Here is a 17,113-nt window from a genome sequence, read left to right as displayed (position 1 = left end):
AACTTCTTAAGGCAACGGATAAGGCCTTTCTCCCATCTGCCCATTCCCAGCCTTGTCTCTTGCCACTCTTCAACTTAACTCCTGGGCCCAGGACTTTCTGCATGTGAAATACTGTGGCCTCCTTCTCTCCTTGCTTGGCCAATTTCTGCTTACCTTTGAGTCTCAGCTTAGGTGTCACTTCTTCCAAGAAACTCTCCCTGACTCCCTGACTCCTTACTGCTGCCATGACATCCAGCGCTCACCTCTTTGAGGCAACTATCCTAGGCTTACAAAGTCTGGTTCACTTCTGTGTCACCTCTATCAGCTATAACCTCCATGAATGCAAATAGTGGGTCTCATTTTCAGTGAATCCCTTAGGAACCGCACATTATTTAACAAATATCTATTAAGTGAAGGAATAAAGGGATAACCGTTAGAACAAAGTTCTACCCTTGGCTATTCTATGAAGGTCCCTATCCCTGAAACTTCCTACCTTATATAACATATAAAATTGCCAAATGATGACAGCAATAAAGGGCAGATGATAAGGAGATATTGTGCCACTCTTCCCTTGACACGATATCAACTTCCATTTCCCAGGGGATACAGAAGCCTTTCTGGGACCTTTTATTTGAGAGTCTCTAGCTTTAAATTAAAGCCTCTGCACTTGTCCTCCAGCCAGAGGGCTGTGAGAAATCAGGCTACCTGTGGCTCCTTAGGTATCAGGACTACTTGTTTACTGGCTTTTGGACCTAGATACAGCTTTACTAAGCCTCATTTCACTCATCTGTATAAGACCACCTGGGTTTCACTTTCTGGCAGTATAAAAAATTAGATATACTGAATGACCCTTCCAAACTAAAATGAAAAAAGCACATTGTTAAAACATCTTGAAAGTAAAGATTCTGTGAATCCCAAAAGGGAAGTAATAGCAGGAACCCAGAGGTCACTGAGGAACAAGGCAACTTTCACCCTGAGGTTTTCTGCTTAACCCAGTAAACTTGAACTTCCACTTTGATGTACATACTGGGCTTCAGAGGCAGGTGACAAAGCCTAGAGCTTGCCCTAAGTGGAGGCTGAATAAGATACTTTAGCACAAACTGAGATCCCAAAGGTACAAGATAAAAACCCTGCCACAGAGAAGGAAAGAGCTAGGAGACTTACCTGTATTGACCTCGTTACTGGGAGGAGGGAAAAAAACAACTTCTCCAAGATGATAACCAAATCCGAGCCCTCATAAGGTTTTGTCAGTCTGAATTCATGCCACTTGTATGACTTTGAATGACAAATTCATCTTAAAGTAGTACCAGATTAGTGCCCCCAGGAGATTGACAGGAGCAATTTGAATCTTCATGAGAGAAACTCAACTTTGATTCAGGCCTTAAATAATTTTTTTCATATAAAGTTACAAGGAAAATGAGCAATTCACAATAAAATAAAACAAACAAACAAAAAAACACACTAAGAAAACGGGATACTATGAATGAAAACTAGAAAAAAAAAAAGACGGCTGAAATAAAACCACACTTTTTAGATATCAAACTAATCAGACACACTATTAAAAATTATGTTTAATTGCTTCAGGGGCGGGGCGTAGAAAGCTTGTCAACATACAAGGAGCATAAGTGAATTTGAAAATGAACCATAAAAGAGCTTCTAGAAATAAAAAATTATTCATCGAAATTTAAAAGTCAATGTATAAACTAAATAAAGCATTAAAGCTGAAGAGAAAACTGCCAAATTGGAAGATAAGAGTGAAGAAATTACCCAGAATGGAGCACAGAAAGGTAAAGAGATGGACAATATGAGAGATCAAATGAAAATAGACTGAGAAGGTCTAGCATACTTTTAGAGTAAAGGGAAATAATAGAACAAATGCAGAGGAAACAATATATGAAGAAACAATAGCTGAGATTTTTTTCAGAATAATTTAAAGACTCATCTTCCGATATCCAGGAATCCCAATGACTCTTAAGAATTATGAAAAAAAAAAATCCCATAAAATCATGAAAATCATATCATAGTAAAACTATAGAATACCAAAAAAAAAAAAAAATTATGAAAAGTTATCAAGGAATGGTGTGGCCACTTTCAGAAACAGTTTGGAAGTTCTCAAAATGTTGAACACAGAATTAATACAGCAATCCCACTGCTAGATATATAGTCAATATATAAATCTAAACAAAACTTATACAAGCATGTTTATTATATCATTCGTAATAACCAAAATGACCCAAATGTCCATCAGTTGATGAATGAATAAACAAAGTGTGGCATACCCACACAATGAAATAGTATTCAGCCATATAAAGGGATGAAGTACTAATATATGCTACAACATGGATGACCCTTAAAAGCATTTTTCTGAAGTGAAAGAAATTAGTCACAAAAGGTCACATATATTATATGTTTCCATTTATATGAGATGTCCATAACAGGCAAGTCCATAGAGATGGAAAGTAGATTAGTGGTTGTCAGGGGCAAAAAGGAAGAGGTAATAGGGAATGACGTCTAATGGATGTGGGTGGCGGTGATGAAAATGTTCTAAAATTAGATAGCAGTGATGGCTGTATAACTCTGAATATACTAAAAACCTTCAAATTTTACTCTTCGAAAAAGTAAATTTATCATATGTGAATTATATCTCAATAAAGCCGTTATTAAAAAACAGAGGAAGAAAACATAGGTTATCTTCAGAGGATCAACAGTTACAGTGGCAACTGACTCTTCTCAGCAACAACAACTAATAGCCAAACATCAAGTACAACTGAAATAATGACGTAATGTGAAAGGCAATGGTATAAATCTTTTATAAGATAAATTAGGAGAATATTTTTATAATAATCTTAGGGTATAGAAAGATTTTTTAAGCAAAAAACAAAAACATAAACCATAAAATAAAAATTGAAAATTTCACTTCGGTTAAATGTCCGTCTTCAAAAGACACCGAATAGAGAGTTTAAAAAAAAGGAAGTCATAAGATGAAGATATTTTAACACCTAAAATCAGTAATCAAAAAGAACTAGTAGCCAGAGTATATTTTAAATTCCTACAAATTAATAAGAAAAAGGCAACAGAACTCAATAGCAAAAGGATAAAAATAGGCACTTCACTAGAGAAGAATTAAACCTAATTAGTCCTCATCCTTTTTATTAATCAAGGAAATACATATTAAAACGATCATTTCATACCCACTAAAGGGCAAAATTTTCAATTCTGATAAATCCAGATGTTGGCAAGGCTGTGAAATAATGAAACCTCTAATCCACTGTTAGCAGGAGTGTAACTTGGTATTAGCACTTCAAAAACACTTGGGCGTTACCTAGTAAAGTTAAAATATGCATATTCTGAGCTCATCCATTATACCTGGAAGTACAGGGCCTAGAGAAACTCTGCCTGTATGCTGGAGGACATGTAGAAGAATGTCCCCAGCAGCATTATTCATAATAGCTCTGACTGGTAGTGCTCCTAATGTCCGTAAGAGCAAAATAGATAGATCGTGATATAGTTATACAATAGAAAGATACATAGCAGAGGAAATGATTGAATTATTATTACATGTATCGACATTACGAATCTCAAAAAACATAATGATGATATAAAGACATAAGCTACTAAGGTAGTATGATTCCACTTATATGAAGAATCAAAATTGGCAAAACTAAGTATTATACTCTAAGAGATGCATACATAGTTGGTGAACTATAAACAAAAGCAGGGGTATGATTACAAAATTCAGATGTTTCTCTTGCAGGGAAGAGAGAGCAATATAATTGGAGAAAGAAGCCTCTAAGATACTGAAAATGTCTTCTGTTTCTTCTCCTGGACAAATTTCATCATTATTTTTAAAGTTCTACAGATAAAATTTATTCATTTTTATATACGATGTATTCTGCAATTAAATGAAAACTCTGCTTCGTAGTATTACAGCAAAAGTTAAATGACACGAGACACATAAAGTGCTAGGCATCTAAGAGATGCTCAATATGACATGTGTCTAAATTTTAAAATTAGAACAAAATAGCTCTTCCCTGAGGCCAGTACTGAGGGCAGAACAAGAAGGCACAGGAGAGTGGACTGCGGACCGTGGGACAGATTCTCATGGGCCCCAAGTGAGGAGGCAGACACTCGGACATGGGCGGGAGCTCATCCAGTCCTTGAGGACTATGCCAAGCAAAGCGGGGAGACACATTCCAAAGGATGGCATGTTTACAACTCTTGGCCTGACACCACCGCCAAAATAACAGCCAGCCCAAAGCCATTTCTTCTTACCTACAGATGAGCGCCAGTAAATCATACCCTTCCTGGGAGAAAATACTGTTTTCTCAGAGAAGATGACCTGCATTCATTATGGCCCGTCTCCACACACCAGCCCTACAGAGATTTAGCAGAGAATGATGTGGCCACCAGACAATGCACGTTTACCTCACCCTTGCCTATGGGTGGAGGGTCTCAAATATACTAGCTAAAGGCCAGGCCTCACTGGGGGTCCTCAAGGTTTTAACAAACCTTAACTGAACATCTGCTAACTGCAAGACACTTTGCTAGACACAGGGTATTATAGGTTAAATTGTGTCCCCCAAATGAAGTCCTAACCCCCAGTCTCTGTGAATGTGACCTTAGCTGGAAATAGGGTCTTTGCAACTGATCAAATTAAGATGAGGTCATTAGGGTGAGCCCTAATCCAAAGTGACTATGTTGTTATAGAAAAGAAATTTGGACACCAGGACCAGGCACACAGGGAGAAGACCATGTAGGTTAGAGTTCTGCTGCCACAAGCCAAGAAACTACCAGAAGCCAGGAGAGAGGCCTGGAACAGATCCTTCCTTGGTGTCTTCAGGGGGAATATGGCCCTGCTCACATCTTGATCTCAGACTTCCAGCCTCCAGAACTGTAAGGCAATAAATTTCTGTGTTTAAGCTGCCCAGGTTGTGGTATTTTATTTTGTTAACCCCAGGAAACTAATATAAATGGGCAGACATAGAAGTGAAAAGATATGACTTCCTGCCGTCAAGGAGCTTCCTGTCTTCAAGGGCATGGAAAGAGGCAGTTGTATTTCAAGCAGAATAAATAAGTAAAATCATTAAAAAAAAAAAGAAAGTCTTTTGGCTATGCAGGTTAGTCATTCTAATTGTACAGTACGATACACAGCTTCGCACTTTATTTATTCTTCTATATATTTATCAACTCGCAGGAGCTATAGAGTATATTGGTTAAGAGTATAGGCTTTGAAATCAAATTAATTCAAGCTCAAATTTCAACTTAATTGGTTTCTGGTTGTATGATATTGGGAAAGTTAAATATCTTCATTAAGGCTCATTTGCCCATCTATAAAATGAGGACAATCATACCCACCTCACAGAATCATTATATGTATTAAATAACATAATGTATGGGAATGTATACATTTACATGGATCTTAGTACAGTGCCTGACACATGGTAAGTGTTCCACAAATGGAGACAATTAGCAGCAGCATTACTATTTATCCAACAAAAGTTTGTTGTGTCTGCTATGAGCCAGACAACATATTAGGGATGCAAAAATAATAGAATAAGTACTGATAGGGGTACGGGTCAAGGGAGATTTAAATGGGCAGTGTGTTGTCCTGAATGAGCAATCAGAGTATATGCAGAGAGGTGATGCTTGAGATGTTTCAAAGGATGAGAAAGAGTTCATTGAAGAGAGGCCATTCTAAGGAGAATTTGTACAAGGGAACAGAAGAGGGAGAGAAAAGGCAATGTTTGGAGAAGGGCAAATAGTTCAGTCCAGCTGAAGCACAGGATCCTGAATGAGAAGATGTTCTTGAAAAGGACCACATTGCAAAAAGCCGTATATGTCAGTCTGAGGATTTGGACTTCAACTATAGGCAATGAGAGGTTTTGAAGGACTTTTATTTTTTAATAATGGATGGTAAGTAAAGGAGTGAGTGACATGGTAAGATTTACTTTTAGATATATTGCTCCAACATGAGTGTGGAGTTGAGAAAAGAGGAAGGAAACCAGTTAAGAGGTTATCACATTAGTCAAGACCACAAACTATGAAGACTTGAGCTGAGTCACTGGTGGTGGGTGCACTTGGGTAATAAGAGATAGAGTTAACTGACGTCTGTGATGCCTTGTGGCTGCCCTGTGTTTCTTAAACACTCTATGGTTGGGGAATTTCCCAATGTATGAGTCCACCTCCTCAAAGAAGTAGCCAGAAACTCACTTTCCCAGCCTTTGTGTCAGCTGGGGCACAGGAATGTGATCTGGGCTCTGACCAGACGTCCATTAGAGGGATGTGAAGAAGGAGATAGCATAGGGAATCCATTCTGACAAGAATAGTGGTGAGATGCTGAGTCTTGTGAGATGGCAGTCCTAGTAGTCACTTTTCACCCTGGACTGTGCTGTGATCCACGGGACCTGTGCCAGCAGTGGCAGCAGTAGGATTTCCACTGGACAGTCTGACAGGATGATTTGGGCATTGCTCTTGTCTGCAGACCTTCCAAGCTGGCTCTCAGACCCTTCTGAAGATTCTGTGTGCTATCTAATAATTTAAAAATTATTTTTTTCCCCTTAAACTAGCTTGAGTGGCTTCTGTTGTTTGTAACTAAAAATACAATCTGGTATAAGCAGAAATGACAGGATTTGGCGGTGGATTTGGGGTAAAGGAGAGGGTAAAATCTACTGTGATGCCCAGATTTGACTTGGGGGCCTGGGAAGATAGTGCTGTTGATTAAGCTTGGGAATGACAGGGATGAGGAGCTTGGGGAAGAGAATGGGAAGTAGCAGTAAGTTCAGTTTTCAAAATGCTGAGTTTGAGTTTCCTTTGGGACATAAAGGTCATAGAAAGTGAGAAATATGAATCAAGATACTAACAAGGAAGTCTAAAAATGAATTTTGGACTTATTAGAATATATTTGTAAAGTAAAGTAATATTAAATGAGCACTTACAGTGTGCCAGGCATTAGGGAAACAACCGTGAATACAACAAGATCCCTGCTCTCATAAAATTTATAATCTAATGAGATAAATCAGAAATAAGTAATAAATATAAAATATGATTTCAGGAATGATAAGTGCTATAAAAAAAATAGAACAGAATAAAGAGATAGAAAGTGATGGTTGGAGGTGAGGTTGGAACAGCTATTTTAGAAAGCGTGTCCAGGGAAGTCATCTCTGAGGAGATGACATTTGAATAGAATTAGGGACTGAGTTCTACAAAAGTTTGGGAACAAAGAAAAGTAATTCAAGCAAAGGGAACAACAAATGGAAAAGGAAAACAAATTTAGGGTGTTAAAAGAACAGCAAGAAGACCAATGTGGCTTGAGTGAAATGGTAGTAGATGATCTTGGAGAGGTGGTCAGGGACCAGATCACACAGAGTCCACATTGTTGACCCTGACGAGGAACTTTTATTTCATTCTAAGTTTCATGAGAAGCCATTAGAGGGTTCTCAGCAGGGAGAGAAATGATGTGATTTATGTGTTTAAAGGTCAGTGCTGCCATGCGAGTAATGTCTTTGGGGGAGCAAGAGCAGAAGAAGGTAGACCAAACAGGAGGCTAGCACAGGAATCCAGGCAGATGATGATGCTGACAGGATGGTGAGAAATTATCGAATGCTGGGTATCTTTAGAAAGTACAACCAGCAGAACCTGCCAATGGAATTGCTGTGAATGTCAGGGAGAGAGACATCTCGGATAACTCCCACGTTTATGGTCTAAGGAACTAGGCGACCAGTCCAGTGGTATGATTTAATGAGGTGGTTGAGAGCAGGTTTGAGGAGTGGTGGTGGAAATCAAGTATTTTGGTTTGGATTTAAGTTGGAGATGCCTATTAGACACCAAAATGGAAAGGCTGGGGAAAGATATATCAAGTTGGAAGTCATCAGCTATCTCAGAGACAATATTTAGCCATTTTCCTTCTTTCTCCTCCCACAAATCCCTTCTCAAATCCCCACTGCAGCCTTGGGAAGTTTCCTGTCAGGGGTGAGTTATAGAAGGAATCTTTATCTTTCCTCTCTGGAACAAGCCTTTCCCCAGGAGGTCTGTGCTGAACCTACCATGAATAAAAAATAGAAAAATATAGAAAACAAGAGAAGCAGAAAACTAAAGAAAGGTTTTTAAAAAGTATATTGCATTGCATTATGAATTTAAACATTGTAAGATAAATGAGTATATTTGTGTGCTATAAATGAGTATATTTGTGTGGAAGTTTAGGTTTTAAACTTCCACGAGGCAGCAATTGTTCTGTTTTGAGTCTTCTTGGGAGGCAGTTTAGAGAAGTGAATACGATCACTGGCCTTGGAATCCTGCTTCTTGGGTCCAATTAAGATGTGTGTCATCTTGGTCTAGTTATCAAACCTCTCAGTGCTTCCATATCCTCATCTGTAGAACAGGGATTGTAATAAAACTACCATTTTAGGACCGTTGTGGAGATTAAATGACTATATTTGTGTAAAGCCCTTAGAATAGTGTTGATGTTGAATGTATACTCAAAACCACTAGCCGTTAGTATTACGTGTTCTATAAGTATGTGGGCATACTGTGGATCTCACAGAAGAAATGCCCAAGCAGAGACTAAAACACTCCTACAGAAATATATAGGAATACCATATTGGGGAGGAGGTGTTCTGGATCTAAAACCTTTTAATCTTGGATTCTTTTTCATTCTATGAAATAACTCCTGTGCTGCCTGGGAGCGTGATGTGTTGATGTTAGGACAAAGTGCGAGGCTGGTGAATGAGGAACCCCTCAGGCTCCTTCAGATGCCACCTTTCCCAAGGGGCTCAGTTTCATCCCAGGTGCCAGATGATCCTCTGTGCTTCCAGTTTATCTAGGTTTCCTGCCTCTCTACTCCTCCTTTCTGAAGGAGTCCCTATGCCACATAACCCTCCTCTCCATCGACTTGAAAAATAACCTATCCTGATTACTGATTCTTCAGGTGGGAGTCTTTGCTAGCTAGCTGACCATACGGATTCGTTTCTCATCCTTCCTTCTAGACGATATGTGCATTTTAGCAGAGGTCACTGCGGAGAGGTAGCAGAAGTGAGTGGTGACGCACACCCCGAGCGAGGGAGATTGCAGAGCCCATCTAGACAGAGCGATTTGGACACATGCAGGTTCTCAGGGTCCATCCTGCTGGAGCCCTTTGGGAGAGTTATTCTAGGAGGGATTAAATTGATCTAAACTCTAAGATCTGGAAAATAGGAAACAAAATTTGTACACCCACTGAGTATCAACATGCTTATATGTAGTACTGGACTCTAATTTCTCTGGAGAGAATGAATAAGATTTTTTAGTCTGGGAACAAGGAAAGCAAAACTCTTTGCAGTTGTGTTTGAATGTTGGGCTGCTATTCTGAGTAAGGTACCGTATCCCAAGGGGACAGACACTTATATGAGACCCTGAGCTGGCGGCAGTTCAACTCCCCTCTTGGAAAACGCAGCCTGGAACCCAGGGACCTCTGCCCGCTGGGAGTGCTGCTGCTACCTCTGCAAAGGCCTCCACCAAGAGCTGTAAACACAGGGCAGGTCTCACTTCTCCCCTGTAACCGACACTCAAAGTTATAGGGGTGTGCTTGCCTCAGAAAGTCCAGGCCATTGTACATGTTTGCATAAAAGAGTATATAATAGAACCTAGTCATCACAGTGTCTTCTCCAGAGGCTTCCTTCCAGTTGTAATTGGACAAGACATCACTCTCTGCTCTGCCCTTCCCTCATTGAGACTGTGAGGAGGGTGGTCCTTGACCAAGTATTTAATGGGGGAAATGGTATCTTATAAGGGAAAATAACACTATCACTAGGTCTTTGTGTAACTAAGTGAGCAGCCAACAAAAGCTCACAATTTCTGCCTAAAGAGACATGATAGCCAAATATACTTCAATGATTCATGACTGGATCCCAGTTCAGAAAAGAATAAGAACTGTTAAAGATATTTTGGGACAATTGAATGAAGCTGACCATAGATCGTATGTTAATTAGACCCTGGCTATTCAGAGTGTGGACCGTGGACTAGCAGCAGCTGTGTCACCTGGGAGCTTGTTAGAAATACAGTTTCAGTCCCCACCCCAGGTGGTTTACATGCACATCAAAGGTTAAGAGGCACTATGTTAGACAAGATTATTGCATCAATGTTGCATTTCTTGTATATGATAACTGTATGGTAGGAGAATGTGTGTGTGCGCACGTGCCATTAGAATCTTCTAGGCAGGATTGACAGGGCATGGAGAAGAGGTTTAAGGCTGGAGTTAGACCAGCCCCCATGGGAAGGAGCTCCAGAGTTCCACAGTGGGGATTCATTCTCACTATGGGACAACAAGTCAACAAGGTTAGGAGTCGGGTGTGTTCCCTTAACTCGGTGGGGATTTTTTTCTCTTTTGGATGACACAGCTTAAAATTCCTTCCTTCATATGTTGTAATTCCCTTTGGTTTTCCGCAATGCTGTACTGAGGTCGGACACACCCCTATAACTTTGAGTGTCAGTTACAGGGGAGAAGTGAGACCTGCTCTGTGTTTACAGCTCTTGGTGGAGGCCTTTGCAGAGGTAGCAGCAGCACTCCCAGCGGGCAGAGGTCCCTGGGTTCCAGGCTGCGTTTTCCAAGAGGGGAGTTGAACTGCCGCCAGCTCAGGGTCTCATATAAGTGTCTGTCCCCTTGGCAGGTCTGAGTCTTATATTCAGGATTACTAATCATGAGACCTTTCTTTAATTGCCAAATCACATAAGGGGAAGTGGTAAGAATGAATCTCCCTCAATCTCCATATTTCTGTAGCTGTAGAGGATTTGATTCATGCTAGGGTGTTTATTTCAAATAAAGACTAGTGCAAACTGAAAAGACCTGAGAAATTACCTCCTCTCACTCTTGTTTCCAAATTCTGTTCAACTTTGAAACTCAGTTGAACAACTTTCATTTTGAAATATGAAAAGGTGGAAAAATCCAGCCTTTTTCTGCTAACAGTAGACAAAGATAAGCATCTCTCCACAAAGGTACAAGATTATGTTACTCTTCTGGAATCTTGGTAGCCAATTCAAGTTGTTTTTGAAGCACAATGCTACCCATGAGGCCTAAACCAAAAGAACCAGACATTCCAGATTGACTCAAATAATTCCATTTTTTAAATGTAATGTTCTGGCACCTCTGTGGTTTCCATATTTGTTCCAGTTTTCATCACACCCTGTGATATTGAATGGCAAGATCAAGAACAAAATGTTTCTTTGAGTAACTCAGCTGCTTTCCTACCTTGTGGTTGTCAGGTATAGGGCACAGTTTGTCAGGAATTAAAGGAAAACAAAATTTCTATTCGGGAGTTTAATTCTCTTCCAATAAATATAAGAAGGAGGAAAATTGTTTTGTGGTTTATAATAGGGAAAGGAAGACTTATTAAAAAAACGAAGGAAATTCTCAATGGAAACTATGGATCTCTGATGAACTTTTTATTTCTGCATGATTTTAGAATTATTAAAAGACAGACTAAAATCTGTTTTGTTTCTTATCATGTTTTATAGGTGATGGGGTGGGGGAATGGGAGAATGATATTAGTAACTACTGAGCCATACATCTCTCAAATACATAGTAACTTCACTTTGCAGGCAAGTTACAATGCTTCTAGAAACCCCAAGATAGGAAAGTTATTTTTTTTCTTTTTCTTTTTTTTGGAACTATTTGGAAACATTCACAGCTTGGAGCTGGGATGTCAGTCCTACAGTCCATGTAGCATAGCTGTGTTGACTCCACAGAACAAGAGTTTATTTACAGCGGAACAGGAAAACAGCTCTCCTGTGCTGTCTAGTCTAGTCTGCGCAGGCCAGACTTCATCAGTTTTTGGTACTTCGTGTGATAACTACCACTTGCCAAACTCTCTTGTCTGAATTATTTGATAAAACACACTTGATAAATGGACTTATCAAGACCATGAGGTCTTGAAGAACTTAAATTAGTGCCAGATGACTCTCTTCTTAGTTAAAAAATAAATTTAAATAAAATGTGAATGTAAACATATTTTCAACTCAGAGTTATATTTCAACCACTGAAGTACATTCTGGCACCAAGTACTCTATTTTTGATGTTTATGACTTTCATGTTTGCTGGAAACAAACACAATCTCAGGTGGCTATATCTACTTTTTATATTTATGACTCGTATTTGCTGGAAACAAGTTCTTGACTTTCTATCTGTAAAATAAAATGATAACAGCTGCTTCATGAGGACCTTAGGATGATTAAAGAAGGTGGTAGACATAAAATGCTTACTGGGTACTGGGTACAAAGTGAGTGCTCAACAAACCTTATGGCTTAACTCCCTTAGCTCTGCGATAGATGTACACAGACTTGGGAGATAATTTAAATATATTAATTTCTATCGGTTTTCAAATAACTCATCTTTCCTTGTAAAATAATGGATGTTAATAGCAATTCAGAGCTAATTTTCTGTGCATTAGTTAAATGTTAAAATTTACGGCTCTTCTCGATATGCTTTAGGGCTGGCTGCTTCTCCAGTCCTACTTCACACCTCTTCTTTCGGGCTCCCAACTCACCAGTCCGACAGAACTGTGTACTGGTCCAGTTATACACTCTGCAGTTTCTTTTCCAGCTTTATTGAGATGTAGCTGACTTATTAACATTATTTAAGTTTAAGGTGTATAACGTGTTGATTTGATAGATTTATACATTGCAAAGTGATTACAATCATAGCGTTAGGGAACACCTCCATCTCATTACATAATCACCATTTGTTTTTTTTGTGGTGAGAACATTGAAGATCTACTCCTTTAGGAACTTTCAAGTATATCATACAGTATTATTAACTATAACCACCATGCTATACATTAGATTCCTAGAATTTATTAATTTTGAAACTGGAAGTTCCAATATCTCCCTATTTCCTACCATTCGTCAGCTCCTGGTAACCACTATGCTACTCTCTATTTCTATTAGTTTGACTTTTTAGATTCTGCATGTAAGTGATATCATACAGTATTTGTCTTTATCTAACTTATTTCACTCGGCATAATGCCTTCAAATTCCATCTATGTTGTCGAAAATGACAAGATATCCTTTCATGTGGCTGAATAATATTTCATTGTATATATATACGCCACATCTTTATCCATTCGTTCATTCATTCATTCATGGACACTTAGGTCGTTTCCATATGTTGGCTATTGACTCCACAGTTTCCATCATTTTCCCCCTGTCTAGAAGACTTCTACCCCAGTTCCCTTTATCATGATTCCATTCTTCCTTTAAGGCTCAGTTCACACATCTTTTCTTCTGCAGTGATCTCTGCTCCCCTCAGTGGAAAAGTAATCTCTCCCTTATAGTCATCTCATGATGGCGAATATTTTTTTTAATAAAAATTTAAATTTAGAATAGAATTAGATTTACAGAAAAATTACAGAGATTGTATAGATAATTCTCACAGACCCCTTAACTAGTTTCCCCTAATGTTCACATCTTACATTACTACGATGCATTTGTCACAACTAAGAATCCAGCGCTGGTACATACATTGAGCACTTTTAACTTATATTGTAGCTAATCTCAACTGTAAACTCCGTGAAGCCAGGACCTGTGGCCACTAACTTATTCATTTTTGTAATATGTACGAAGTCTATGCTTACCATTGAGCCCTGACTGAGCACTAAAATAATATTTTTTGAATGAAGGAATAATTGCCTTTATTGCATTAGTTGCCTACCTCACAACACTTCTAATTTTGTTTACTGTAAGTCAACTTTTTATTGAAGTAAAACACAAATGCAGAAAACTGTGATCATAAATACAGAGCTCAATGAATTTTCACAAAATGATCACACTCATGTAACTCTTGCTCAGCTCTTCAAATAGAACATTTCCTGCATATTTCCTTTTCCCATAAGCCTCCCCTGCCATACACCCCTTCCAGGAACTACTGCCTTTCATTTGACTTCTTATATTGCCCTTAGTTTTATTTTAATAATGGGACACGCTCTCATGGTTCATGATTATAATGTAATCCACTTTTACATTATTATCAATGTCTGTATCATTGTATCATTGTAAACAATGTATAATGTAACCCATTTATATGTCGTTATCGATATCAATATTACCAATGTTGTTATATCCCAGCAAAGTGGTTCGAACCTATCTATGAAAAAATTCACTGCTTCATTTAAAATAAAAGCACAATGATGTAGATTTTCCAACAGCCAAACGGTGTCCATGGTCTTTGTAGTTAATATATTTTCTGCATCAAGGTCCAGCTTATGGTTGGGTGCACCCATTCTGGACTGAAGGACAATTCTGGTCTGACAAATCAGTCAGGGCAGTGTAGGAAGTAGGACATAAACCGTTTTGATTTCCGTTCCCTTAGAAACACATGGAACAAAATAAAATTTGCCAAATGGAAATATGCAAAACCACTGGGGAAATAAATGTTATTTTTAAGCTTCTAAGAGGCTATCACAAATAACTGGGAGGAGAGTGGAAAGAATTTGAAAAGCAGGTGACCTTTTAACAGGCAGAACACAGCAGGGTCAGCAAGTGCCTGAAGAACATAGTGACTTAGAGAAAAAGATGCTGAAAGCTCAGGCTGGGCAGGTCTGACCTCATTGGACACTGAATGGAGCTGGTTTTTCCCCAACCCTATGAGAGCTGGACAGCAAAAAGGAAGCCATTCTCTAAAAATGGGAGCTGAAAGAATCCCTGGGTACTAATAAAGGAGCAGATTTGAAGATCTGGGAGCTGGTGGGTTGGTTGGTGGCAGCCAGGTCTGGAGTTTTGCCTTCTGTACTCTTAGAGCATACCCTATGAAGACACCATGGCGACCTGTCTTCTGCGTGGAGACCACAGAGGTGAGGCAAGTGGATTAGGAGGCGATGGCTGCACTGTCAGTAGAGGGAGCTGCTCTGAAGGCAGGGCAAGGGCAGGCCCTTTTTCTGGGTTTAGAAGAGAAAGAAAGCTACTAGGGCCTGTCTCGGCCTTTCCGAAATAGTATCACTGCTTCACTGCCAGTTCTCAGATGGGTCAAGAACTGACAGCTCCTTTGCAAAGTATACACCAGTTACACAGAGTACTTGCTTGTGGTGCATCTTTAAATCAAGACAGAGAACGTTGCCAGTTAGTCAGTCTAGTTTTCCTCACAAAGATAGTGTTGAGGAAACTGGCTCAGCTAGAGACAGTTTGTGCCGCACTTTCTCTTATAAAGAAAGAGTCTCTCCAGACCAAGCAAAGAGGGAGACGCAAAGAGGAAAATGCCAAGAGCTGGCTGTTCCTGCTTGTCCCTGTGTTACAGTCACAACTCCAACCAAAGCAAGACCTGTAGTGTTTTGGTATCGCACAACTAGTAGAGTTGCATGCGCTTTACTAACCAGACTAACAAATAAATAACGGAGTATGTAAGGTCTGAAAACAAAAGGCCCTGGGAGCTTGAATTTATTCACAAACCATCAGCCTTTCTCTCACCATCCACTTCTACTACCACATCTTTAGTCAAGGTGACTTTTAGGAAATAAATAGAAGGAGGTTTACACAGGTGCTCACAGAGAGTGGTGGATGGCTCCCAGGCTTTGCTTATCCTGGATCCCCAGAATCTTACAAAAACGTTACACACACCGGTTTCTCATAAAGGGGGATGGGGGCTTTCCAGAGAGGCAGATCACAGAAAGGCAGAAATTTCACGAAGCGTTGTTACTCTTCCTTCACCTAGGCCCATCCTTTCTCCTGTATTTCTCTGACACTTTTCTAATAAGAGAAAGAGACAAGAAGAGTTTTCCCAAATAGTACATTGGAGCTTGTGGCTAACAGAATTAAGATCGAATGTTCAACATCAATGTTCTAAAAATTATCAGCCACTTATCTTCATGGGGAGTTTTCCCCTTAGGTGCCACCTTACTGACTTTTCCTGGCCCCTCTTTCTCACCTGAGTGGGAGATGCATCCTCTTCCGCCACCAGCCTCCATCTCCATTGCAAAGCCTGTGAGCACTTCACAGGCCATCCCGCTGCTCTGCACTCTCAGCCCTCTACCCTGCCCCTCTACCATCAGCAGTGTGGAAAAGAACAGAAGTTTTCAACTTTCTGTCACTCTTGGACACACATTGGATGAAATTCTTGTGTGGGGCTCATATGCTCTACCAACCATCAACCCCAGGGCAAACATGAGGAAGGTGTAGGCATAGTCTACCCACAGATGACCCTTAAACAACACAGGTTTGAACTGCACTGGTCTTTTTTATTCTCAGTAAATACACAGTCGGCCCTTCGTATCCCCCAGATTTCACAACCATGGATTCAACCAACCTCAGTATTTTCCATCTGGGGCTGGGAATCTGTGGATGCAGAGGGCTAACTGTATACATTGTTCTATGCCATTTTTTACAGAGGATTTGAGCATTTGTGAATTTTGGCATCTGTGGGGTCCTGGAACCAATCCCATGAGGATACCCAGGGATGACTTTAGTTCACTTTTTGAGGAATCAAAAGTTACGTGGAGTCTCAGCTGCTCAGGGTCTGCATCTGTAACCCCCCACATTGTTCAAGGGTCAACAGTACTAGTAAAAATTGGAAATATCCTAGATGCTAATAAATTGAAATAATATTGAAGTAACTGATGGTACATCAACTAAGGGGACTCTTTATGAGCTTTAAAGCAATGTTTGATAAAAGTACATAAAATATTTTTTCTATAATATTAAGTAAAAGGACACAAAATAATATTTTTATAATATGACTGCAACTGAGTAATGCTTAAAACCTGAAAAATCTGTCGCAAAGAAAGAGAAGACTGGAGGGGACTACATCACAATTAATAGAGACTGAGCCTGGAGGGTGACGCTTTGGGTGATTCCTTTTTTCTTTATAATTTTTTTACCTTTTAATCGAGCATGTTCTACTTTTTTAAAATTAATTAATTAATTAATGGTGGCATTGGTTAACGAAATCCGGTAAGCTTCAGCTGTACATTTTAACAGTAAGGCATATATATGTATTTACATTGTGTGTTCACGTCCTACTTTTTATAATTACAAAAAAGAGGAAAGAAAACCTTGAGCTTTGGCATTTAACCAGTGAGCATAAGCGATAAACAGCAGAGGCGCTGTGGCTGGGTACCCAGCGCTCCAGGGGCTGCCGGCCGGTGGCTGTGGCTGCCTGGACCGGGCGGGACTCCGGGACACA

The sequence above is a fragment of the Pteropus alecto genome, unplaced genomic scaffold (assembly GCF_000325575.1).
Source record: "Pteropus alecto unplaced genomic scaffold, ASM32557v1 scaffold20, whole genome shotgun sequence".
In the NCBI taxonomy this organism is placed as follows: Eukaryota; Metazoa; Chordata; class Mammalia; order Chiroptera; family Pteropodidae; genus Pteropus; species Pteropus alecto.
Note: the sequence above shows the minus strand (reverse complement) of the source record.